Genomic DNA, 25,696 nt, shown 5'->3' with positions numbered 1-25,696 from the left:
GTCCAATTTTCCCAACACCATTTATTGAAGAGACTATCTTAGCTCCATTGAATGTTCTTGCCTCCTTTGTCAAATATTAATTGAGCATACTGGTTCGGGCCGATTTCTGGGCTCTCTATTCTATTCCATTGATCTATATGCCTATTCTTGTGCCAGTACCAGGCAGTTTTGAGAACAGTGGCTTTGTAATACAACTTGATATCTGGTATTGAGATCCCACCTACTTTGTTCTTTTTCAGGATTGCTGCAGCTATTCGGGGTCTTTTTTTATTCCAGATGAATTTTTGGAGAGTTCGTTCTAGATCTCTGAAGTATGCCGTTGGTATTTTAATGGGAAGTGCGTTGAATTTATAGATTGCTTTGGGTAGTATGGACATTTTAATGATGTTGATTCTACCAATCCACGAAGACGGTATGTTCTTCCATCTGTTTATGTCTTCCTCTATATCTTTTTTCAACGTCCTGTAGTTTTCTGAGTAGAGGTCTTTTACCTCTTTAGTTAAGTTTATTCCTAGGTAGCTTAATTTTTTTGGTGCGATGGTAAACGGGATTGTTTTTATAATCTCTCTTTCTGAAAGTTCACTATTGGTGTATAGAAATGCCTCAGATTTCTTGGGGTTAATTTTGTATCCTGCTACATTGCCAAATTCATGTATTAAGTCTAGTAGCTTTTTGATGGAGTCTCTAGGGTTTTGTATGTATAATATCATGTCATCTGCAAATAAGGACAGTTTTACTTCCTCTTTCCCAATTTGGATGCCTTTTATTTCTTCTTCTTGCCGAATTGCAATGGCTAACACTTCCAGTACTATGTTGAACAGGAGTGGTGAGAGGGGGCATCCCTGTCTTGTTCCTGTTCTTAGGGGAAATGGTGTTAGTTTTTGTCCATTGAGTATGATGTTGGCTGTGGGCCTGTCATATATGGCTTTTATTATGTTGAGGTATGATCCATCTACTCCCACCTTGCTGAGAGTTTTTATCAAAAATGGGTGTTGAATTTTGTCAAATGCTTTTTCTGCATCAATTGATATGACCATGTGGTTTTTTTCTTTCAATTTGTTTATGTGATGTATCACGTTTATTGATTTGCGGATATTGTACCATCCTTGCATCCCTGGGATAAATCCTACTTGGTCATGGTGTATGATCTTTCTGATGTACTGCTGGATCCGATTTGCTAAGATTTTGTTGAGGATTTTGGCATCTATGTTCATGAGGGATATTGGCCTTTAATTCTCTTTCATTGTGTTGTCTTTACCTGGTTTTGGTATTAGGGTGATGCTGGCTTCATAGAATGAGCTTGGAAGTGTTCCTTCCTCTTGAATTTTCTTTAGTAGTCTGAGGAGGATAGGTTTTAGTTCTTCCTTGAATGTTTGGTAAAACTCCCCTGTGAAGCCGTCTGGTCCTGGGCTTTTGTTTGATGGAAGCTTTTTGATGACTGCTTCAATTTCTTCCATAGTTATTGGCCTGTTGAGATTTTTAGATTCTTCCTGATTGAGTTTTGGAATGTTGTATTTTTCTAGGAATTTGTCCATTTCCTCCAGGTTGTCTAGTTTGTTGGAGTAGAGCTGACCATAGTATTTTTTAACAATCATTTGTATTTCTGTGGGGTCTGTTGTTATTTCGCCTCTATCGTTTCTGATTTTGTTTATTTGGGTCCTCTCTCTTTGCTTCTTGGTGAGTCTGGCTAGAGGTTTGTCAATCTTGTTTATCCTTTCAAAGAACCAGCTCTTGGTTTCATTGATTTTCTGTATTGTTTTTTTGGTCTCTATGTCATTTATTTCTGCTTTAATCTTTATTATCTCCTTCCTTCTGCTCACTCTGGGGTTTTCTTGTTGCTCTCTTTCTAATTCTTTGAGTTGTAGAGTTAGCTGATTTACTACCATTTTTTCTTGTTTTTTGAGATAGGCCTGTAGAGCTATAAACTTCCCTCTCAGGACTGCTTTCATTGTGTCCCATAGGTTTTGGATTGTTGTGTTTTCATTGTCATTAGTTTCCAGGATGTTTTGAATTTCTTCTTTGATTTCATTGGTAATCCAATCAATATTTAATAGCATGCTATTCAGCTTCCAGGTGTTTGAGTATTTTGGGTTGTTTTTATTGTAGTTTATTTCTAATATTATGCCATCGTGGTCTGAGAAGATGCTTTTTATGATTTCAATCTTCTTGAATTTGGGGATACTTTGCTTGTGACCCAATATATGGTCTATTTTTGAATATGTGTCATGAGCACTTGAGTAGAATGTATATTCCGTGGCACTGGGGTGAAGTGTTCTGAAGATGTCTATTAAGTCCATCTGATCTAGTGAGTCATTTAGTATTGCTGTATCTTTGCTGATTGTTTGTCTAGAGGACTTATCCAGTGCTGTCAGTGGTGTATTAAAGTCCCCTACTATGATTGTATTGTTGTTGATCTCTCCTTTGATATCTTCCAGGAGTTTTTTTATGAATTTGGATGCTCCTGCATTGGGTGCATATATGTTTACCAGGGTTATATCTTCTTGTTGAATTGATCCCTTTAGTATTATGAAGTGGCCTTCCTTATCTCTTGTTATGGCCTTCACTTTGAGGTCTATTTTGTCCGATATAAGTATTGCTACCCCAGCTTTCTTTTCCTTTCCATTTGCCTGAAAGATATTTTTCCATCCTTTCACTTTCAGTCTGTGTGAGTCCCTTCTAATGAGGTGGGTTTCTTGTAGACAGCAGATGTATGGGTCATGTTTTTTTATCCATTCAGCCACTCGATGTCTTTTGTTTGGAGCATTTAGTCCGTTTACGTTTAAAGTTATTATTGAAAGGTACTTATTTGTAGCCATTTCTTTTTTTTGTGTGTGTGGCTGCTTTCTTTCTGAGCTTTTTATTATTTTTATACCAGTCCCTTTAGCATTCCTTGCATTGCTGGCTTGGTGGTGATAAACTCCCTTAGCCTTTTTTTGTCTGTGAAGCTTCTTATTTCCCCTTCAAGTTTGAATGATAGCCTTGCTGGATAGAGTATTCTTGGATTCAGTCCTTTGCTTTGCATCACTTTGTAAATTTCTGTCCATTCTTTTCTGGCCTGATGTGTTTCTGTTGAGAAATCATTTGACAATCTAATGGGAGATCCCTTGTATGTAACTTTCCTTCTCTCTCTTGCAGCCTGTAAGATTCTCTCTTTGTCCTGAACATTTGCCATGGTAATTATGATGTGTCTTGGTGTGGGTCTTTTCGGGTTCACCTTGTTTGGGACTCTCTGGGCTTGTGTGACTTTTTTCTTCCCCACCTCAGGGAAGTTTTCTGATATTATTTCTTCTAATAGGTTTTCTAATCCTTGTTCATCCTTCTGTTGTTCTGGTACCCCTATTATTCGTATGTTGTTTCGTTTCATGTTGTCCCAAAGCTCCCTTAGGCTCTCCTCCTGTCTTTTAATTTTTTTCTCCAATTGCAGTACATTTTGGGTGTGTTTTGCTTCCTTGTCTTCTAATTCACTAATTCGGTCCTCCGCTTCTCCTAGTCTACTGTTGATACTTTCAATGGAGTTTTTCATTGCAGCTATATCACTCTTCATTTCTTCTTGGGTCTTACTTAAGTTGTTGATTTTTTCATCTGTTTCTTCTAGCTTCTTCCATATGTTATCGATTTTTTCATCTGTTTCTTCTTGCTTCTTGCAGAGGATGTCAATTTTTTCCTCCATCCGGTTTATGCACTCTAGGACCCTTATTCTGAATTCTTTGTCTGTCATGTTGCATGCCTCTGTATTACTTAGCTGCTTTTCTGGAGAGTCCTCCTTCTCTTTCCTTTGGGGGTTTCTTTGTCTACCCATGTTTGATCTCACTGACATATCTAGACGTTGAGTCGTTCAGTGGTTGCTCCCTTGGTGGCAGTGACTCCTTGGTCTGTGGTTGCTCTTCGGGCGGTTGCGGTAGCAGCTGCTCTTCAGTTGGCAGCAGCTCCTCTGGTGTGTGCTGTTCACAGCTGAGGTGGCTCTTCTGGCTGGTGGGGCAAGGCTTCACATACAGCTGCTGTTCCTCAGCAGAGGGTGTGGAGCTCTGGAGGTTGCTGTAGCTTCGATCTGCTGCGTTGATTTAAAGGCACAAAATACAACACAACAAGGCACCACGTACCCGGCAGTATACACAAATATATTCACGATATTAATAACCCCAAATAAAGGTGACCACCCGAATTAAGAGAATTAGGGGATAAGGAGGATGGAAGGGAAAAAGATAAAAGAGAAAAAAGAAAAGAAAAGTAGGGACCAAAAAAAGGAGTGCAAAAATGAAATTGGGGAAAAGGAGGGGGGAAAAAAAGCGAGAAAAGAAAAGACAAGAAAAAAAAAGGAGAAAAAAGAAAAAAAAAGAAAATAAAAGAGCGAAAAGAGAGAATGAAGTGGAAGAGGGGAAGAGACTTTTAATATGAGGAGAATACTCCTATAGAACCGCCATTAATCCCAACAGATTCCAGCAACAGCTCCCTGGAGATGAATGCAAACTAGAAACAACCAGTAATATGACAATGAAAATAGAATGGAGAACACTAATCCCAAAATAAAATAAAGAGAAAATAAAATGGCACTTTAAAAAATGGTAAAATGGTAGCAGTAATAATACTGGTTAAAAATAAGAAGGTAGTAGTTAAAAGGGTAAAATGAGGTGATGGAAAAAGAAGAAAAAAAAAGAAGAAGAAAAAAATTGGTTTCTTAGTTAAAAGGTGAAAAAAGAAAAAAAAAGAATTGCAGTAGTGAAGGTCCTTTGGTTCTTCTATTCTTCAGTGTGGCTCGCCTTAGACCTGCCAGGTATTCAGGAGAATGTTGGGTTTCCCTCCGATACACTGTTCCTCTGTGTTGTAAACCACAGTCCTTATTTTAAAGCAAGCCGCATTTGTATCCCAGACTGCCTTATTTTGTGTTTAGCAAAGAGTCAGTTTGTGGGTCAGCCTCTGGGTGGCAGTGTTCTGGGGTTGGCCTCTGAGGCTATAGGGCCTCTCTGTCCAGTGGAAGTTCACTGCCCAGAGCTGGCTGCGTAATAGTTAGTTACCAGCGCTGTGTTGTTGCTGGGATTGAAAATCCCTCTATAGGCCAGACCCTGTTAACTCCCAGGGATTGATCAGATTATTTTAATCCTTGATCTCCTACAGGGTGGAATCTGGGTGTGGCTGTGCTCCTTACCTGGGGGCTGGGGGGAGGAGTCTCACCCTCCGGAGAGAATGTCTGCCCCAGACCTGGGTTCGGGAGTGTCTCAGCACTCAATTCGCTGCCACCTCTCCCGGCCCCCCTCTCTCCTCAGTCTCTCCCCAGATTCCACTCCTCCGCACACTCTCCCTCTCTTCAGCACAGGTGAGTGCCTGTATCCGAAATGTCCCATGAACAGAATTCAGTGAAAACAATCAAACAAACGCCGGCCGCGGAAACGGGGAAGGCTTGGTTTCTGTAAGCTTCTTCTCTTACCGGGACTGCATGGTCTGGTCAGCTCTTCAGGCTGCCCCCTTTAGGCTCAGTCCTCCGTGATCACAGAACCCAGCTCTCAATTCCCCCGGCGGCGCCGGGAATCCCGAGGATCTCCTTTCCCCTGTCAGGGGCTGTGCCTGTCCCAAGGGACGCGGCTGTCTGCCACGCGGTCTCACTCCGACTCTCTGGGCTCAGAGGTCTGGCAAACTTTCCTGCCCAAAACCCTGGTTTTTTTACCTTTCCAGGGGAGTTCTTCTCTTCCCGGCTGCAAACCGTCTCACCAGCTGAGCAATTTCGCCAATTCGGGGTGGATGCTATTAGTTTCAGCTGCTCTCTCCATTTGCTCCGGGACAGGACCTGGGACGCGTCTGCCTATATCGCCGCCATCTTTGAGATCTCTCTCTGCTCTAATCTTAATTATCTCCTTTCTTCTCCTCACTCTGGTTTTTTGTTGTTGTTGTTGTTGTTGCTCTCTTTCTAATTCTTTGAGTTGTAGAGTTAGATGATTTACTACCATTTTTTCTTGTTTTTTGAGATAGGCCTGTAGAGCTATAAACTTCCCTCTCAGGATTGCTTTTATTGTGTCCCATAGGTTTTGGATTGTTGTGTTTTCTTGGCATTAGTTTCCAGGATGTTTTTAATTTCTTCTTTGATCTCATTGGTAACCCAATCAATATTTAATAACATGCTCTTCAGCTTCCAAGTGTTTGAGTATTTTGGGTTGTTTTTATTGTCGTTTATTTCTAATATTATGCCATCGTGGTCTGAGAAGATGCTTGGTATGATTTCAATCTTCTTGAAATTGGGGAGACTTTGTTTGTGACCCAATATGTGGTCTATTTTTGAATGTGTCTTAAGAGCACTTGAGTAGAATGTATATTCCTTGGCTGTGGGGTGAAACGTTCTGAAGATGTCAATTAAGTCCATCTGATTTAGTGAGTCATTTAGGATTGCTGATTCTTTGCTGATTGTTTGTCTAGAGGATTTATCCAGTGATGTCAGTGGTGTATTAAAGTCCCCCTCTATGATTGTATTGTTGTCTATCTCTCCTTTGATATCTTCCAGGAGTTTTTTTTTTTTTTTTTTTAATGTATTTGGGTGCTCCTGCATTGGGTGCATATATGTTTACCAGGGTTATATCTTCTTGATGTATTGATCCGTTTAGTATTACGAAGTGGCCTTCCTTATCTCTTGTTATGGCCGTCACTTTGAGGTCTATTTTGTACGATATAAGCATTGCTACCTCAGCTTTCTTTTCCTTTCCATTTGCCTGAAAGATATTTTTCCATCCCTTCACTTTCAGTCAGTGTGAGTCCCTTCTTCTGAGGAGGGTCTCTTGTAGACAACAAATGTATGCATCATGTTTTTTTTTTTATCCATTCAGCCACTCGATGTCTTTTGGTTGGAGCATTTATTCCATTTAAGTTTAAAGTTATTATTGAAAGGTACTTGTTTGCAGCCATTTCTTTTTTTGTGTGTGGCTGTTTTCTTTCTGAGCTTTTTGTTCCTTTTTTTACACCAGTCCCTTTAGAATTTCTTGCATTGCCGGCTTTGTGGTGAGAAACTCTTATAGCCTTTTTTTGTCTGTGAAGCTTCCTATTTCCCCTTCAATTTTGCATGATAGCCTGGCTGGATAGAGTATTTTTGGATTCAGTCCTTTGCTTTGCATCACTTTGTAAATTTCTGTCCATTCTTTTCTGGCCTGATGTGTTTCTGTTGAGAAATCATTGGATAATCTAATGGGAGATCCCTTGTATGTAACTTTCCATCTCTCTCTTGCAGCCTGTAAGATTCTCTCTTTGTCCTGAACAGTTGCCATGATAATTATGATGTGTCTTGTGTGGGTCTTTTTGGGTTCACCTTGTTTGGGACTCTCTGGGCTTGTGTGACTTTTTTCTTCTCCACCACAGGGAAGTTTTCTGATATTATTTCTTCCAATAGGTTTTCTAATCCTTGTTCCTCTTTCTGTTGTTCTGGCACCCCTATTATCTACATGTTGTTTCGTTTCATGTTGTCCCAAAGCTCACTTACGCTCTCCTCCTGTCTTTTAATTTTTTTCTCCAATTCCAGTACAGTTTGGGTGTGTTTGCTTCCTTGTCTTCTAATTCACTAATTCGGTCCTCCGCTTCTCCTAGTCTACTGTTGATACTTTCAATGGTGTTTTTTATTGCAGCTATATCACTCTTCATTTCTTCTTGGGTCTTACTAAGTTGTTGATTTTTTCATCTCTTTCTTCTTGATTCTTGCTTAAGTAGTTGATTTTTTCATCTGTGTTTTCTTGGTTCTTCTATATGTTTTTCATTTTTTCCTCCATCTGGTTTATGCACTCTAGGACCCTTATTCTTAATTCTTTTCCTGTCATGTTGCATGCCTCTGTATCACTTAGCTGCTTTTCTGGCGAATCCTCCTTTTCTTTCCTTTGGGGGTTTCTTTGTCTACCCATGTTTGATCTCACTGACATATCTAGACGTTGAGTCATTCATGAGCTACTCCCTGGGTGGCAGTGGCTCCTTGGGCTGCGGTTTCTCCTCGGGCGGTTTCGGTAGCAGCTTTTCCTCAGTTGGTAGCTCCTCTTATGTGTGCTGTTCACAGCTTTGGTGGCTCTTCTTGCTGGTGGGGGGAGGCTTCACATACAGCTGCTGATCCTCAGAGGGTATGGTGATCAGGAGGCTGCTGTGGCTTGGATCTGCTGCGTTGATTTAAGGGCACATAATGCAACAAATCAAGGCACAACATACCAGGCACTGAACACAAATATATTCACAATATTAGTAACCCCAAATAAAGGAGACTGCCCAAATTAAGAGGATTAGGGGATAAGGAAGAAAGAAGAGGAAAAGATAAAAGAGAAAAAAGAAAAGAAAAGTAAGAAAAGAAGTAGTTCAAAAATGAAATTGGGAAAAAGGACGAGGAAAATAGAAAAAAAGAGTGAAAAGAGAGAATGAAGCAGAAGAGGGAAAGAGACTATTTATTTGAGGAGAAAACTCTGATATAACCACCACTAATCCCAACAGATTCCAGCAACAGATCGCTGGAGATGAATGCAATCAACAAATAATCAATAATATCAAGAGAGGCAAGGGAAAACAGAAGCACAAAAATAACTGTCGTGGAGCGGGGGTGGAGAGAGTGAAAAAGCCAGCAAAAGAAAAATAAAAGGAAAAAGCAAAACAACCTAAACCACACCCACACAAACACACACACACACACACACACACACACACACACACAAACAAACAAAAACAAACAAAATACTCAACAATCAAGCAAACAGCAACAAAACATAGAAAGATAAAAGAAGGGAAAAAATTTTGGATAGTGAAGAAAGATAAGGGATAGGTGTATAAGGATTTAGAGCAGTGTAGTGGAAATAGGATATATAATTAGGGTGAAATTTTGACAGGGGGAAATATGAAGGAATCAGGAAAATCTAAAGCAGGAATAGGGTAAGAGAAACAGGACAACAAAAAGGGGAAAGTGGGGAAGAGGGTTTTAGCATAGAGGTAAAATTGAGGTAGGGAAAATTGATGCTATAGGAACGATGAAAATAGAATGGAGAACACTAATCCCAAAATAAAATAGAGAGACAATAAAACATCACTTTATAAAAATGGTAAAATGGTAGTAGTAATAATACTGGTTAAACATAAAAATGTGGTAATTAAAAGGATAAAATTAGCTGATGGAAAAAGAAGAAAAATTTGCTTTCTTAGTGAAAAGGTGAAAAAAGAAAAAAAATTTCCAGTAGTGAAGGTAATTCGGTTCTTCCACTCTTCAGTCTGGCTCGCCTTGGTCTTGTCAGTTATTCAGGAGAGTGTTGAATTTCCCTGGGATACACTATTCCTCAGTGTTGTAAACCATAGTCCTGATTTTAAAGCAGGCCGTATTTGTGTCCCAGGCTGCCATAATTTGTATTTAGCTGAGATTAAGTTTGTGGCTCAGCCTCTGGGTGGCAGTATTTTTGGGTTGGCCTCTGAGGCTATACAGCTTCTCTATCCAGTAGCAAGGGTTTATTTTCTCTATTGCACTTAAAACTGGTTTGGGGAGGTCAACTCCCCAGAACTGGTTCTTTAATCGTTGCCCTGCTCTATGTTATTGCTGGGACTGAAAGTTCCTCTATAGGCCAGACTCTCTTAACGCCCAGGGACTGATCAGATTATTTTAATCCTTCATCTCCTTCGGGGTCTAATCTGGGTGTGGCTGTACTCCTTGCCTGGGGGCTAGGTGGAGGAGTCCCACACTCTGGAAAGAATGGCTGCCCAAGTCCTGGGCCCAGGGGTGTCTCAGCACTAAATTTGCTGGCACCTCTCCCGGCGCCCCCTTTCTCCCCAGCCTCTCCCCAGATTCCACTCGTCTGCACCTTCTCCCTCTTTTCAGCACAGGATAGTGTCTGTATCTGAAATGTCCTATGAACAGGGTTCAGTGAAAATAAACAAACGCTGGCCACAGAAATGGGGAAGTCTGAATTTCTGTAAGCTCCTCTCTTACCAGCACTGCATGGTCTGTTCAGCTGTTGAGGCAGCCCCCTCTAGGCTCAGTCCTCCGTAATCACAGAACCCAGATCTCAAATCCCCCTGTGCCAGGAATCCCGCGGATCTCTTTTCCCCAGTCAGGGGCTGTGCCTGTCCCAGGAGACATGGCTGTCTGCCATGCGGTCTCCCTCTGACCCTCTGGGTTCAGAGGTCTGGCAAACTTTCCTGCCCAGATCCGTGGTTCTTTTACCTTTCCAGGGGACCTCTGCCCTTCCCTACTGCAAACCGTCTCACCAGCTGAGTAATTTCACCAATTCGCGGTCGGTGTTATTAGTTTCAGCTGCTTACTCCATCTGCTCTGGCACAAGACCTGGGACGCGTCTGCCTATATCGCCGCCATCTTGTCGAAATCAAAGAGACTGTCTTGACTCCATTGAATGCTCTCCCCTCCTTTGTAAATTAATAATACAGTGTATTGACTTGGGTCCACTTCCGGGTTCTCTGTTCTGTTTCAGTGGTGTATATGTCTTTTCTAGTGCCAGTAGCAGGCCGTTTTGAGAATGGTGGCTTTATAATATAGCTTAATATCTGGTATTGTGAGCCTTCCATATTTTTTTCTTGTTCCCTGGATTGCTGAGGCTATTTTTACTCCATATGAATTTTTGGAGTGTTTGTTCTTAGTCTGTGAAATATTCTGTTGGTATATTAATGGAGATTACATTGAATCTATAAATTGCATTGGGTAGTATGGACATCTTAATAATGTTAATTCTACCAACCCAGCAACACAGTATATTAGTCCACTGGTTGATATCTTTATCTCCTTTTCAATGTTCTGTCATTTTCCAAGTGCAGTTCTTTTACTTCCTTAATTGAGTTTTTTCCTTAATTCTTTTATTGCAATGGTAAGTGGGATTCTTAGTTTATCTTTTTGTGAGTTCATTCTTGGTGTATAAAAAGACAAATATTTTTGGGTGTTAATTTTGTATCCTGATTCATGACCAAATTGATTTATTATGTGCTTTTCCGGTTGGGATGACTTTTATTTCTTCATGTCTGAGCACTATCGTAGCACTTCTTGTGCTATATTCAACAGGAATGGTGAAAATTGGCATCACTGTCATGTTCCGTTCTTTCATGGGAAATGGTTTTAGTTTTTGCCTATTGAGTATGATGTTGCCTGTGGGATTCTCATATATGGCCTTTATCATGTTGAGTATGCTCCCTCTATTACCACATTGCTGAGACTTTTTATCAAAATTGGGGGTTGGGTTTTTTCCAATTCTTTTTCTGTGTCTATAGATATGATCACGTGATTTTTAACCTTCAGTTTGTTTATGAGTTGTATCACATTTATTGATTTGTGAATATCATACCAGCCTTGCATCCCTGGATTATATCCCACTTGATCATGTCATTTGGTCCTTTAATATAATGCTGGATGCGATTTGTTAATACTTGTTTGAGGATTTTAGTGTCTGTCATCATCAGCTATATTGGCCAGGAATTCTCTTTCTTTGTAGTGTCTTTACCTTCTTTTGGAATTAGAATAATGCTGGCCTCATACAAAGAGTTTGGAAGTATTCTTTCCTCTTTGATATTCTGAAACAGTTTGAGGAGTATAGACTGTAGTTTTCCGACTGTTTGGTAGAACTCCCATGTGAAGCTGTCCAGACCTGAGCTTTTGTTGGTTGGAAGTGTTTTGATTACTGCTTCTATTTCATCAGTTGTTATGAGCCTATTCAGGTTTCTTAATTCTTTCTGAATCACTTTTGGTAGTTTGCATTTTTTACTGACTTCATCTATTACATCCACATTGTCCAGCATTTTGGCATATAGTTGTTCACAGTATTTTCTTACAATCCTTTGAATTTCTGTGGTGCCAGTGCTTACTCCTCCACTCTTGTTTCTGATTTTACTTATTGGAATCATGTGTGTTTGTTTCTTAATGAGTCTTGCTAATGGTTTATCAAATTTGCTTATCCTTTCATGGAACCAGCTTTTGTTTTCATTGAATTTTTTGTCTCTGTTATTTTTTCCGCTGTAATCTTTATTTTTTCCTTCCTCTACTTACTCTAGGCTCTTCTTGTTGGTTTCTTTCTAATTCTTCAGTTGTAGAGATAAATAGGTTATTGCTGATTTTTGTTATTTTCTGAGGTAGGTCTATAGTGCTATGAACTTCCCTCTCAGGACTGCTTTTGCTGTTTCCCAGAGATATTGTGTTGTTATTTGTTCATTGTCCTTTTTTTCCAAAAAGTCTTTGATATTTTCTTGATCTCATTGTAACAAATTCATTGTTTAATAGCATGCCATTTAGCCTCTAAGTGTTAAATGTTTTTGGGTGTTTTTACGCTAGTTGATTTGTCATTTCATTCCACTATGATCCAAGAAGATGCCTTATATGATTTAAATCTTCTTGAACTTGTAGGGAGTTGTTATGTGTCCTACCATGTGGTCTATCTTTGGGAATGACCCCTGTGCACTTGAGAAGAAAGTATATTCTGCTCTGTTGGGGTGAACGTTCTAAAATGTCAATTAAATCCATCTGATGCAGTGTGTCCTTTAGAGTCTCTGAATCATTATCTTGTCACATGGAAGATCTATCCAGTGAAGTGATAGGAGTGATAAAAGTCTGCTACTATGACTGTCCTGTTTTCAGGCTCTCCATTAAAGTTCCCTGGAAGTCTCTTTGTTTGATTTTTGTTTGTTTGTTTCAGATGTATAAGTAATTCTTTCTGAATCAATTTTGGTAGTTGGCATTTTTTACTGACTTCATCTATTTCATCCACATTGTCCAACATTTTGGCATATAGCTTTGAATTGGCATGTATATACTAGAGGCCCGGTGCACAAAAATTGTGCACTCGGGGGGGGAAAGGGGGGTCCATCAGCCCGGCCTGTGCCCTCACGCAGTCTGGGACCCCTTAGGAGAAAATGACCTGCTGGCTTAGGCCTACTCCTGGGTGGCAGAGGGCAGGTCCAATGCCTAGGTGCAGCCCCTGGTCGGGCTCAGAGCAGGGCTGATTGGGGAGTTGGGGCGCCTTCCCCTGTCATGCACAAAGCAGGGCAGATTGGGAGGTTGCGATGCCACCCTCACTTATGCTCAGGGTAGGGTCTATTGGGGGGTTGGGACACCGCCCCCAGTCACACTCAGGGCAGGGCTGGTGGGGAGGTTATGGCTCTACCCCGTACCACACAGAGCAGGGCCCGAGGGGGAGGAGAGGGTTGGAGCCCAGCACCCTGTCAAACACAGAGCAGGGCTTATCAGGGGTTTGAGGCGCCGCACCCTCTCACACACAGAGCCGCAGGGCGATCAGGGGTTGGGGAGCTCCCCCATCAGGCATGGAGCAGGGTTGACCAGGGGGTTGGGGCGCCTTCCCCTGTCATGAAAAGAGCACAGTGGATAGGGAGGTTGAGGTCCCACCCCTTGTTACACACGGAGCCTCAGGGCGATCAGGGGGTTTGGGTGCTGCCCCCTGTCACGCTGATCCCCGTGTGTGCTGGGAGCACTCTCAGCTCCGCTGATCCCGGTGCTGGGAGGCATATTACCCTTTTACTGTATAGGATAGAGGCCTGATGCATGGGTGGGGCTGGCTGGTTTGCCCTGAATGGTGTCCTGGATCAGGGTGGGGGTCCCACTGTGGTGCCTGGCCAGCCTGGGTGAGGGGCTGAGGGCTGTTTTCTGGCCGACTGAAGCTCCCAACTGCTTTTTTTTTTCTGGTTTTTTTTTTTTTTTTTTTTTTTTTTTTTTTTCTGGGCCAGCTTTAGCTCTGGCTACAGCTCTGAGGCCTCTTCTGCTGAAAAAAGGTATCTGGATGTTTGGGTTCTATAATCGAAACAATATATAACTCCAGCTCTGAGATCCCGGGCTCACTGAAAGCACGTTTCTGGGGCTTTGTTTAGCTTCTATATTTGTTACAATTTCTTAAACTGCAAGCTCAGAGGCCGGCAAGGCAGGCTGGGAATGTTGGAGTCCTCTGTCACTGAAGCAAGCAAGCCTCAGGTTAGTTTCAAGCTGCCTGGCTGCCGGCCGCCATCTTGGCAGGCAGCTAATTTGCATATCTCGCTGATAGCCAAAGGGAAGAGTACCGGTCGTATGCTAATTACCATGTTTCTCTTTTATTAGATAGGAGACATATATATATATTCCTGTGTTGGATGAATATTTGTTTCCTATAGTAATATTTTCTGCTGGTTGATTCCTTTGGTATCATGCAGTGACCTTTCTGTCTCTTGTGATGGCCTTTATTAAAATGTCTATTTTTTCTGATATGAATATTGGTACTCCAGCCTTTTTTTCTTTTCACTTGCATGGATATTTTCCCATTCCTTCACTCCAATCCTTTGTGTGTCTTTTGTTTTCAGATCACACTCCTTTAGAAAGCATATACTTGGATCATATTTTTGTATCCATTTTGATACCCTATGCCTTTTGATTGGAGCATTTACCTATTTATATTTAGAGTTATTATTGATAGGTATTTATTTCTTTCCATTTTCTTTCTGTATGGCTAAGTTTCTGTCTCTGTTTCTCCTTCTCATTACAGCAATCCCTTTGCATTTCTTGTAATGCTGGCTTGGTGACAATTTACTCTTTTAGCCTTTTTCTGTCTATGGAGCTCTGTATTTGACTGTCTATTTTGAAGGAAAGAATTGCCGAATATAGTAATCTTGGTCTCAGATCCTTACTTTCCATTAACTTGAGTACTTCATGCCAATCCCTCTGGCCTGTAGAGTTTCAGATGAGATATCAGGACTCATCCTTATGGGGACGACTTTGTAGCTAACAGTTTTCTTTTTACTTGCTGCCTTGAAGATTCTCTCCTTGTCTTTAATTTTTGGCATTTTAATTATGATGTGTCTGGGCACGGGTTTGTTTGGGTACTTCTTCTTTGGGGTTCTCTTTGGCTCTTGACCTTGTGTGGGATTTTTCTTTACCACGTTAGGAAAGTGTTCTGCCATTGTTTCTTCAAAGACCGTCTCTACGCTTTTCTCCCCTCCTGCCTCTTTTGGCACACTCGCTATTCTAATACTGTTATGTAAGTGGTCCTCCTGTTTGTATTATGTCATTTTATATCTAGGACTGTTCTTCTTTTCATAGTCACTATATCTTTTTTCATGCTGTTGAGCTCTTTTACCTTCATAACTCTGAAGTCAGATTCAGATAAATGTCTTCTCTGTGCTTCATCTCCCTCTATATCTGGAGAATTCTCTAGTTCTCTCATTTGGGGGTTGTTTCTTTATTTCCTCTTTCTGGCTTTCTGTGTGGGTTTGTGGTGACGAGTTAGGTAGATCCTCTCAGTCTCTAGTGCAGAACATTGTTAAAGGATGTTTCTGACTAATTAGGTCAGACAAAGACTCAAAGCCTCCAGAGACCTCCTCTGTCTATAGACTGATAGGATTCCAACTTAACTTGCTTCCAAGGCAATGGTCCTCAGGTTATAGCAAAAGTTTGTTTCAACAGGGTGGGGCAGTTGCCTCTGTGTGGAGGTTAAATATTATTTATGATCTCTTAAGTGTACTCAGGGGAAGGTGTTTCCCAGTAGTGTGTGTTAATTGTCTCCCCTCCAGGAAAGGCAAATGTCTGCATGGGAAAGATTTTCTCTGCTGCATGAGGAAATGACTCCTCCCAGGAAACCTGAAGTGTCTGTCTTCTGTGCTGGAATCCTTGACTCCCCAGTTCTGGCTTTTACCCTCACAGCTCCAGTCCCCTTCACCCTCCCTTTGCCAGGGCACAAGGTGTGTGGCTCCACAGGGAAATTTGTGTGCTGACCGTTTAAGAGGATACCTGAATTTCTAGCTGTCTCTCCCTGGCAGACAGTGCCCTGGTGCTTTTCACATCCACAGGTTATATGGGTACCCTCCTCAGTTCTGGTGCTCTCTGCTAGGAGGCCCAGCTTGGGGATTAGACCCAGAGTTCTCAGTGGCAGTTCTCCACAGCTGAGATATCTCTCCGAGACTTCAGTTGCTGTCTGTGGGTGTCAGGCCCGCTCCTTCAAGCCTCCTCTCCTCCTACCAGTGTCTAAGTGGCCTCCACCTTCGGTCCTCGGGTGTCAGGGTCCTCTCCTGTGAGTTTTCCATTGATTATTCAGGAAGTTGTTCTGTATTTTAGTTGGAATATCAGTTTGTTCCTGGGAGCATGTCCCTGCAGCATCCATGATTCTGCCACCATTCTTTTAAATATATTTTTATTTATCTCAGAGAGAGATACAGAGAGCAAGTGAGAGTTAGAAACATCAGTGATGAGAGTGATTCTTTGATCAGCTTTTCCTGCAAGCCCCAGACTGGAGATTGAGCCCACACTCAGGCAAGTGCCCTTGACCTGAATCAAAACTGGGGTCCTTCAGTCTGAAGGTCGGTGATCTGTCCACTGTTCCAAACTGGCTAGGGTTCTGCCCCCTTTTTCAATCTTCTTCAGAATCCCTCTGCATTTTAAAGTCCCTGCTAACATTCTTGTCCAATACGCTCCTTTTTATGTGGAGCTCCTTTTCAGGATGGAGTTGTGCATGAAGGCTCTAATGTCCTGTGAGTGCACATTCTGATCAATAGCACCGTCAGGAAATGTGCACTGAGGCATGCTCAGTAGGCATATAGTAACAGAAACCTGCCATGTATATTACTGTTTCTGTTTCTGTTTGGATCATGATGGAGCTCAACTAAGGCTCTTGTTTCAAGTAGGGGTAGGCAGGATATACTCTTCATTTCAACCCATGTTATTCTGAGAAACTTTGGTAGTCGTGCCCTACTCTAATATGTATTAGGCCATTAAATTATAAGGCCAGATCTTTTTGTAAGGACAAGGCATTTATTTTTATTGAGTGAAAATTCTAATTAACACATTAATATATAAAGATATAATTTGTACTTCCAACAACCATATATGTATTGAAGAAATATGGAGACCAAATAACTACATCTTAATCAATAGGATACAAGTACAGTAGTTCCTCGCGTTACATTGTTGACACGTTCCTGCAGTGTGATGTAATGCAATATTCACGTAAGTCAGAACCCACCTACATAAGCACGTATGTCACACACAGGGAGCGCACATACACAGCAGTAATGGCGTGCAACAGTTAAAAAAAATTAAAAGAAAGATAACAATTGCTGACCTTTCTTGTGGTAAATGAATAATAAGAAAACATAAAGCACATATGTACATACGTAGAAATGTTCAACCTTTTTTTTTTTTTTTAATAAATACATGGGGAATGGCAACGTAACCACAAAACTTATGTACTTCGAGTCCAATGTAACCAAAGGAATGTCTGCATTATCACAGCAGGCTGAAAAGTGATCAGTGTGGATTCAGATGTCCTGTTTTTAAAGAAAAGAAGGGTGGAAAGGGACACTTGAAAGAGTCAGACACTGAAAGTTGCTAAATCAGAGCGTGCACATAGTTGTGAAGAAATAAGGTAAAAGTGACTTATTCATATTAGTAAAGAGATGTTTTAAAGTCTAACATAGAGACCCTCACTATAAATTATGTTGTAAAATTGAAAGTATTGATAGCATCAGTGTAGTTAAGAAGAATATGCCTCTGCACTTGAATATAGACAAGAAGCCTTCCCATTTCAATTTTGGATGAGCTAGTGAGCAAAGAAAATTAGTGAAAGGCTCACTTAGGGGCATTAGTGGAAAGAATTAGCACTGAAGCATAGTACTGTTTGTGGGACATGTAATAGTTCTCATATTTTGAGGGAGATTAGTGCCCTTCATATAAGCCATTAAATAATACCGCTAAAGAGCAGTAAAATTTCAATGGCCATCATTACCAAAATTCAGCTTATACCTTTAAATTATTCATCATTAGAAGAGAACCATGCTAAATCGGTGATAAATAATAAAATGACTAGAAGCCCGGTGAATGAAATTCAAGCACCGGTGTCATCCCACAGCCTGGTCTGCGCCCTCACGCAATCTGGGACCCCTTGGGAGATGTGGGACTGCCAGGTTAGGTCTGACACCTCCTGAGGGATGTAGCAGTGCACGAAACGGCAGGCAGGTGGGCAGGAGCCCAAGCTGGAGCCAGGTGCTCTGTTCCCACTCATCCAAGCCCCACTCCACCTGCCACCACTGCTTCGTAGCCTTGTCACATAGGCAGCAGAGGCTCAGGCTGTCACAGCTGCACTTTCCAGCCATTAGCCCGCCTTCTGGCTGAGTGATGCTCTCGCTGTGGGAGAGCCTTGACCACCTGGGGGAAGCTCCTGTGTTGAGCGTCTGAGTCCTGGTGGTCGGTGTGCATCGTACCAACCACTCATAATGTCGCTTACGCTTTTATATATATAGATATGTGTGACCAATTTGGCATGTCCTGGCCCAATAGAATATTAGTATTCACGGATGATATCTTGCCACTATTAGAATACCAGTGGCCAGGTGCATGGATTTGGGCACATTGAAAGGAGATTAATTAGAAGAAATATTTTAGTACTGCTATTTGCCCTTTCTCTATAATAGCAGTGTCAACCAAATTCAGATTGACAATGACGATTTGAAACACATGCATGCAATTGGCGCCAGCAAGAGCTTCAAACGTATGGCACATGCACGAGTCACCTTAGCCATATAAATGTGTGTGTGTGTGTGTGTGTGTGTGTGTGTGTGTGTGTCTTTAGATAGATAGAGAATAAACTTGCTTAATTAGACCTGCTTTCTGATTTAGCTCAACTTTTTCCAACCCATTGAATCACCTTAATTTCTCTTCCAGGTAATTGTCAGCAACACAGCAGTAAATGTCAACACAAAGCACATTATTATTGTAGTTCATGCGGGGAGAACAACGGGTAAAATATTTCACTGCAGCAGTGTTTGACTTCATTCAGCACAGTGAGAAAACCTGAAGTCATTTTCAAGTTCCACCATTTCTTCCTTCTTTTCAGTCAGGTCAAGATTCTAAGCTTTCAAAATCTCCTTTTTCTGGCTAATGAAGAGATAAGAGGATACCTCCGAGTTACCATCTACCTACACCAGAGCTTTGAGTGAGGGGCGGGGTTGCGCAGGGTGACACCCACTGCCGCGTCCGTGATTGGAGGAGGCTTTTGAGGAGCCCAACCAGAAAGAGCAGGCTGGGCCTGGCCAGGTGCCTTCTGTACCACATGTTCACATGACCAGCGCCTGGGCATGAGCCCAGTGTGCACCCAGTCAGCACACCAGGGCCTGGTTGCATGCACCAGTGAGCAAGCACCTTGCCTGGACTCAGCAGGCTCTGCACCACCTGCTCCATCACAGCACCAGTCTCAGAGCCAGGGGGCATCCAGAGTCAGGCTGTGTTGGGAGACTGAGGGGCTCTTGGGGGCAGTGCGCTTCCTCTCAGTTCCACTAGGGGGCCTTCAGCTGCAGGGCGCCTGAGGATTCACAGGGGCCCCAGGGCCATTGCACCAGGAAGGACAGGGCAAGCAGGATGATCCAGGAGGCTTTTAGCTTCACCTCAGTGCAGGGAAGTGGTGATACCCAGGACACAAGGGCAAAGGAAGTTCAGAGGGCAGCTTTGGGGCTGGAGTGGGAGGACTTCATGCAGGTGGGGGAGACTGAGACCCTGGAGCTGAGGTTGGACACAGGCCAGGATGTTGGGCTTGATCTTGAGTGCAGGAGAGGGGAGGACTGGGTGGCTGCAGAGCAGTGTGTGCAGGGAGAGGAGAGTGAGGTGCAGCAGGGAACCCAGAATGAGGAGCAAGGGGAAGGCAAGGAGGGCCTGTGGGAGGAGTTGCAGGAACAGGCTCAGTTTATCCTGTGGACAGAGGGCCTTCTGCAGGTGGTGCCATGGCAGGCCAAGTGGGCAGGTGAGGAGGTTTTCCCAGATCTGCAGGTGGGGAGGAAGGAGGAGGTGGTGAGTGAAGAGCTGAGGCTGGAGGCACAGGATCCAGGTGACCCGCAAGGGAGTGACCACCAGGAGGAGGGGTGGATGGAGGAGCAATTAATTGCAGGGGAGCAGTTTGTCCTGCAGGGGGGGGTGGGGATGCACCATGGAGGCAGTGGAACAGGTGGGAGAGGTGGAGCCTCAGTCCAAGGCCAAAGCAAAGCCAGAAGAAGAGGAGCCAGTGCAGCAGGAGCAGGCCCAGTCAGGGCCCGGCGCCAAGTTAACCTGGTCACCTCTGGAGGTGCTCCAGGCCCTTCAATTGGAGATGGAGCCCATGAACGAGCAAGCCAGCAGGCCTTCTCTCGGCTCAGGTGCAGGACTCGGCAGAGGCTCAAGCCCTATTTCAAACGGAGAAGCCTCAATATTCCGCGCATCCCTTGGTTCTGGCTCACAGCTGTATCCTTGAGGGTGGAGGAGCAGGATCACAAGGAGCATGGGAAAGTGCAGGAGAACGGTGTAAGCGGGGATGGTTCCCCTAGAAAAGAACATTGAGGACAAGCTAGGGGCAGTGCGCCCCAGTCTGGCCCAGGACCCTGGAGACACCCTCTGTCTTGTACAGGCACCATAGAAGCATTACCAGGGGGTCCAGGGGCAGAGCTCCAAGGCAGAGGCACGCATACACCAGGGGCTGATGCCCACAGACAGGGCTGTGTTGCACGGGCTGTTCTGGAACTATCTAACGCTGCCTTACAGGCCGTCTCTATGTCCAATTCCTCAGTCAGAAGCAGGAATGTGTGATGTGCAGCCTGTCAAGCCCTCAGCACAAAACAGTCCGGTGGGCATCAGGGTCTGTCAGGAAACAGAGTGGTGCTGTGCCCCTTTCTGCCATTTATGTGGAAGGAGTGGCCTTAAGTGAAGGAGAGGCCAGGGCAGGCTGCTCTTTCTAGCTGGTCCATGCCCAGCTCCCAGGTTGCAGGCTCCTTGACCCAAAGCAGTTTGTCAACCACCCAGAGTTGACGGCCATGATCAGCGTCCAAGATGAAAATATGCTCGGCCATGTGATTGATTTGAAGGTAAGTGCACCTGCTCCAAGGAGTAGTGGAGCCAGGTGAGGAAATGGCCTGTCCCTGAAAACAGCTACAGGCGGCAGCACTGGGCTGCGATTTTACTCCCTGGATCCACTTTCCTTCTGCAGGTGAGGGAAGTCAGGCATCCCTGGGGTTGCTGCACCATTAGCCTGTACTTCCGCAGGAACCCCTACTTCCGCAACCATGATTGTGAAGGAGTATCTCATCACCCTCACAGGTAAGAGGAGGCTCCCTGCATGGGCTGCAGCTGGTGGTGGGCAGGGATGGAAGGCGATGTACCCAGCTTCACATACCCCTCTCCTGCAGGATACAGGTTGTCCCGTGCCACTCCCATTCAGTGGTACCAGCATTGTGAAGGAGAAATCTACAGACACAGGCTCCAGGACAGCAGCGCCAGCTTCTTCCACTGGTTCTCTGACCACAGTGTGACAGCATCTGGCAGGATTGCTGAGGTGGGATGTCGCTGGCCATGCCAGCATACAGCTTCCTGTGTCCGCCTGCTGCTTGGGATTCTATTCGGGTCCCTGTGCTCTCCTAACCCAGGTCTGTTTGCCCTACCAGATCATCAGCAAGGACCTGTGGCTCAATCCCCTGAAGTACTATGAGAGGATGATGGCCCCTATTGAGCGGACAGGACAGGTGAGGAGGGGCTGCCTGGGCTCTCCCCTGGTGTGCTGCCAGGTTCCTGGGCCATTATTTTTCTCTCACAGGGACACCTGGATGCTGGGAGGGAAACAGCCTGTAACACCAGGGCTGCAGGGTGTGTGGCTGAGACAGGAACTACCAGTACAACAAGGGCAGTGCAATTCCAGCTCAGGCAGGGGGGCTTAGGCAGGAGGAGGGAGTGTGCATGTCCACTGTCATTCAGAGTCAAAGCAGATTACCTCAGCCCCTCCTCTGAACTCTCCCTCTAGGCCGCCCACAGCACCTTCAGGCCTTTCCACCTGCCCCTCAACAGGGGCTGCCATGACATGTTCTTCCTATACTCCTTTCCACAGGCGTCTGTGAATTTTCCTCATGCTGAGGCCTAGGCTGCCGTTCTGCCACGCCACATTGCCCTGTTGCTGCTCACCACCATCTCCTATTTCCCCAGGGTCTCCTCTTCCTCCTGGGGCCAGTGGGATCGGCCTGCTCCTTATCAGTATCTTAGGGGGCAAAGTGTGGGCCACAGAGCTGGAGGAATCCTTGTTTTGCAGCCTTGTCAGAGGTTCTTCAATCCTTTTATCCATTTAGGTTTTCCAAGGAGAATACCTCATTTGTTTACCCTCCCTAACTGGAAAACAGGGCAGCATGCCATGACGAAATAACACACTGCTTCATTTTGTATGCAGTTCACTTCAAAGACTTCATGCACATATGGTCATAGACACCCTGGGAAATTTAGGGCCATGAATATAACTCACCATCCAAACAGACTGCTTTTCTGTGTTTGTAGTAAAATCAGACAAGAAATCCCATGTTGCAGAACACTCTCTTCTGAAAATTTTTTGTAATGTTAGTGTTTAAGGTTTTACAAAAAGTAATATATATGTCTCTTTCTTTTTTTCTACTGACCTTCCCTCCGGCTTCCTCTATCTCTAGTCTCTTGTTCTTGTCACCCACTCCCAGTGTCTTGCCTCTGTTGGTCCTTTGGTTGTGCTTATATTCTGAATATGTTAACAATACAATATGTAAAATTTAAACATTTAAGTATATTGTAATTTAAATCAGCACTTAGGAAGCAACCTTGTACAATTCAAACCTTGCCTCCAATCCTGAAACTTCATAATGGTACCTACAATTCTTGATGCTTCCCCCAAACCTACCATTTGCTTTTATTCATTTTTAAATAACAGAAGCCAAATTCCTTACAATAAAATATTGTCTGTACCTTATCATTTTTATTTTCAGTGTCTAATTCTTCTGTCACAGGCGCTTCCCCTCTGACTCCCCGAATGCCCAATCAGGTGAGCTACTGTACTGCATGATTCACTCTCTCTTGCATACATGGTGTATCCTATGATCGCCGCCAGCACCACACTCAGGACCTCTTACAGGGGTGTCCCATCGGCTGTTGCAGTAAATGCAGTGCCCCCATCATACCCATCTCCTGTGTGGCTGTAATAATCATCACAGGAACTGGGCCACCATAAGTCAGAAGGGGTCTTCATGGTGGGGGTGCCCACTTTTTTATTGGAATGTTGATCTTCCTTTTGTTTAGTGGATGAGTTCAGTATGAATTTTGGAGAATAGGTCCTTATCTGATATAACATTGGCAAATATCTTCTCCCAGGCAGTGGACTTCCTTGTTTTGTTGTTGTTGTTGTTGTTGTTGTTGTTGTTGTTGTATTTGTTGGCCGCTTCTTCTCTGCAGAAGTGTTTTGATTTGACGTCGTCCCATTTGTTTCTTTTCTCCTCAGTTTCCATTGCCCTAGGAGCTGTATCAGTAAAGGTATTGCTGAGACAGATGCCTGATATTTTGCTTCTTCTAAGATTTTCATGGTTACCCACTTACTTTTAAGTCCTTTATTCATTCCCAATTTATACTTGCGTATGGTGTAAGTTGGTGGTCTAGACTAATTTTTTTTGCATGTATCTGTGCTAAAAGTCCAACACCAATTATTATTATGTTTTTATTTTGGCTTTGTAATATCTTCAATGAAACAAAATAAAATTTCCTCTATGTTAATTGAGTCATACTTTCTCTAAATCTGGCCTTTAAAAAAATCCCCTGGGGCAGAGTCCCATCCGTTCTTTGATTTTCCTTCCACTGATCGCAAACCTCGGCTGTAGTCTGCGTCCTTTCAAAGGATAAAAGCAGACCCGGAGGCCTCAGAGCTGCCCGCAGCACCCTCATGCCCGCGGCACCCTCCTGCCCGCGGGAGGTGCCCATCCCCATCTGGACCTTGGCTGCCAGGGAGAGTCAAAGCCTGAGAATCAAAGTGGCAGCATGTCATCGCCTTCACCGGCCTGTCTCCAGCAGCACAAAACCAGTCCTCCCTGCCAGTGCTCTTGGGACCGGCCCTCAGGGCGATGTGGTGGCGCTGTCCCCTGGCAGCCGACTGTCCCAGGCTTGTCTTTGGGGATCTCTGAGTCCATGGTATAAATGCGAGTGAGATCAGACACAATGTTATCAATGATTGGCTTGGTAAGGTCGCACTAAACACCTGCCACCATGGCTTCTCGGCCATGGCCTCAGCGGGCACCTGGACCCCATAGACCTGCAGGGCCAGGTGGAGCACCGCCACCGCTATGTGCTGAGCCTGGAACCGGAAGCACAGCCCCCCGCGGTAGCTGTCCCGCAGCAGGGCCCAGGCAGTGACGGAGATGGGGGTCCGTTGCCAGCTGTAAGGATTCAGCCAGTTCTTGAGAGAAATCAGGTAGTGGAGCAGGTACCTGTGTGGGTGCTGAAAGGAGACTTGGAAGCGCAGTACACGCAGCACAAGGAGCTCGCACTGCACAATGCTGTCCCGGATCACCCAGACTAGGGAGTCCATTTCCAAGGGCTCGCTGCCCGGGTGGAAGTACCTGTTGGACACGTTGATGATGTCACGGGTTCGCAGGGGCTGTTCTTCCACTTTGCCAGCCAAGTAAAGGGCAGACATGGCGACCAAGTAGGGGTCATAGGCGTCCAGGTTGATCTCGCAGAACTTATGGTAAATGGCACAGGCGGTGGCGAGGGGAATGGACTGCATCCCTAGCTTGACACCTGCCTCCATGATGAACCTTCTCACGCGGAAGTGCACCCTCGCCTGGGGTTCGGGCCACCCCTTGGCGCCTGGCGCCGCGTCCTCCTCTCTGCAGCTATCCAGGCTAAGGTCCTCCATGGGGCCCTGCTGGGAGGCCCCAGACCCCGCGGGAAGGGCAAGAGTCTCCAGTGCAGAGTCCTAGCCCAGTGCACAGCCGCCCTGACACGCCCCGCCCCACCGGGCCCCGCCCCGCCCCGCGCCGCCCCACCTACCCAGCCCTGCCTAGGCCTGACTGCCATCCAATTTCCAACACCAATTATTGAAGAGACCGTATGACTCCATTCTATGCTTTTGCCTCCCTTTGTCAAATATTAATTGAGCATAATGGTTAGGGTCGACTTCTATGTTCTCTGTTCTGTCCCATTGGTCTTTATGTCTGTTTTAGTTCCAGTAAGAGGCAGTTCTGAGAATGGTGGCTTGTAGTATAGCTTGATATCTGGTATTGTGATCCCTCCAAATTTGTTCTTCTTTGTCCAGATTGCTGTAACTATTTGGGGTCTTTTCTTAAATTCATAGGAATTTTTGGAAACTTTCTTCTAGGTCTGTGAGATACGCCATTGACATTTTAATGGTTAATACATTAAAACTGTACATTGCTTTGGGTACTATGAACATTTTAATGATGTTGATTGTACCAAACCATGAATATGGTATGTTCTTCTATTTGCTTTAGTCTTCCTCTATCACTTTTTTTCAATTTCCTGTAGTTTTCCAAGAACAGCTTTTTACCCCCTTAGATAAGTTTATTCCTAGGTTTCTTAAATTTTTGTTGCACTGCTAAATGGCATTTTTGTTTGTTTGTTTCTATTTCTGAGCTCATTATCCGTGTATCAAAAAGCCATAGAATTCTGGGTGTTAATTTTGTACCCTGCTACATTGCCAAATTCATTTATTAAATCTCCTAGTTTTTTTGGTGGAGTCTTTAGGTATTTCTATGGACAATACCATGCCATCTGCGAATTATGACAGTTTTACTTCCTCTTTTCCACTTAGCATGCCTTGTTTGACTTCTTCTTGTCTGACTGCATTGCCTAGCACTACCAGTATTCTGTCGAACAGAAGTGGTGAGAGTGGGCATCCCTGTCTTGTTCCTCTTCTTAGAGTAATTGTTTTTGCCCATTGAGTATGATGTTGTCTGTAGTTTTGTCACATAAGGCTTTTTTAATGTTGAGGTATGATCCCTC

The 25,696-nt window shown here is 44.0% G+C and overlaps 1 pseudogene across 1 annotated transcript in view; it reads right to left on the bottom strand.

Moving 5' to 3' along the window:
• The window catches only part of LOC308512482 (cyclin-Q-like), a 196,412-nt pseudogene extending 171,822 nt beyond the window's left edge, over window positions 1-24,590 (bottom strand). Inside the window, exon 1 of the transcript in view lies at window positions 23,827-24,590. The product of the transcript in view is annotated as a cyclin-Q-like (transcript). The remainder of the gene's footprint in view (window positions 1-23,826) is intronic.
• Between the last annotated feature and the right edge of the window lie 1,106 nt (window positions 24,591-25,696).

Source organism: Myotis nattereri, assembly GCF_964212035.1.
Source record: "Myotis nattereri genome assembly, chromosome: Y".
Classification (NCBI taxonomy): domain Eukaryota; kingdom Metazoa; phylum Chordata; class Mammalia; order Chiroptera; family Vespertilionidae; genus Myotis; species Myotis nattereri.
Note: the sequence above shows the minus strand (reverse complement) of the source record. Positions and strands in the feature narration are given on the sequence as shown.